Source organism: Bubalus kerabau, chromosome 14 (genome assembly GCF_029407905.1).
Source record: "Bubalus kerabau isolate K-KA32 ecotype Philippines breed swamp buffalo chromosome 14, PCC_UOA_SB_1v2, whole genome shotgun sequence".
Lineage (NCBI taxonomy): Eukaryota > Metazoa > Chordata > Mammalia > Artiodactyla > Bovidae > Bubalus > Bubalus kerabau.
This window is the reverse complement of record NC_073637.1, coordinates 70,423,665-70,424,999: the sequence shown is the minus strand read 5'-3', so window position 1 is coordinate 70,424,999 and position 1,335 is coordinate 70,423,665. Positions and strand designations below refer to the sequence as shown.

The 1,335-nt window shown below is 46.1% G+C and overlaps 1 long non-coding RNA gene across 2 annotated transcripts; it reads right to left on the bottom strand.

Annotated features, from left to right (window-relative positions):
* Positions 1-207: 207 nt before the first annotated feature.
* On the bottom strand, positions 208-1,029 carry LOC129627322 (uncharacterized). Of its 2 annotated transcripts, none has more exons than XR_008702551.1 (2): positions 857-1,029; positions 208-344 (listed from the first exon to the last, which is right to left on the bottom strand). It is a non-coding gene; the product is annotated as an uncharacterized LOC129627322 (long non-coding RNA). The 2 variants fall into 2 exon arrangements; XR_008702552.1 differs by having other exon boundaries at positions 208-341.
* Between the last annotated feature and the right edge of the window lie 306 nt (positions 1,030-1,335).

Sequence of the window (1,335 nt, the reverse complement as noted above, 5' to 3'; positions counted from 1 at the left end):
GACTATAATATATACAGTTATAGGACCAGAAAAAAGATAGAAAACACCTCTCCAGCTCATTGGATACAGGCATAATCCTGATAGAAAAACTGAACAATTATAAAACTATACAAAAAACTACCAACTACTCTCCCTTAAGAACAAGAAAATAAAAATATTAAATGAAATAGTATTAACTCAAAATCAGCAAAATATAAAAAAATACTATTTATCAAGACCAGTGAGAATTTATTCCAGGAATACAAATATGGCTGCTGCTGCTGCTGCTAAGTCGCTTCAGTCACGTCTGACTCTGTGCGATCCCATAGACGGCAGCCCTCCAGGCTCCCCCATTCTCCAGGCTACTATTCATTTAAATATGAATTAATATGAATAGATTAACACAGAGCAGAAGGACGTGTGCTCTTCTCCTCCTGTGAGAGCACCAAAATCTCAACTAGCTGTTGAACAGCCATTGACAGGAGACACTGAAACCCACCAAAAAAAGATAGCCCACACCCAAAGAAAAAGAAGAAACCCCAGCGAGATGGTATGAGGGGCTCAAACACAATAAAATCAAATCCCATACCTGCTGACTGGGTGACCCACAGTCTGGAGAACAAGAATACCAAAGAAGCCCTCCCACTGCTGTGGAAGTGCGAAGCCTCATGTCAGGCTTTCCAGCCTTGAGATCCAGCAAAGGGACTGGGAATCCCCAGGGAATCTGGCTTGAAGGTCAATGGGCTTTGATTACAGAACTTCCACAGGGGTGGGGAAAACAAAGACTCTGCTCTTGGAGGGCACAAACAAAATCTTATTCATGCCAAGACCCAGAGGAAAGGAGCAGTGACCCCACGGGAGACTGAAGCAGACCTACCTGCTGGCATTGGAGGGCCTCCTGTGGAGGCATGGGCTGGCAGTGGCTCACCATGGGGAGAGGGGCACTGGCAGCAGCAGCCCTGGAAAGGGCCCCTTGGCTGTACGTCCTCTTAACTTCTGCTGCTGCTACTGCTAAGTTGCTTCAGTCGTGTCCGAGGTTGCCATTAACCCTAGAACCCATAGACCCCAGGGCTGGGTCACCTCATGCCAAACAACTAACAGGGAGGGAACACAACCCCACTCATCAGTGGATAATTGGATTAAAGTTTTACTGAGCACAGCCCTTACCAGAGTAAGATCCAGTTTTTCCCACCACCATTCCCACCCATCAGAAACCTTACATAAGTCTCTGAGCCTCATCCATTAGAGGGCAGACAGAAGAAGCAAGAAGAACCACAATCTGCCAGTGGCTAGAACCAAAACCACATCCCAGAGAGTTTACCAGGATAAAAAAGCAGAGGGTTTTGTCCCAGATGA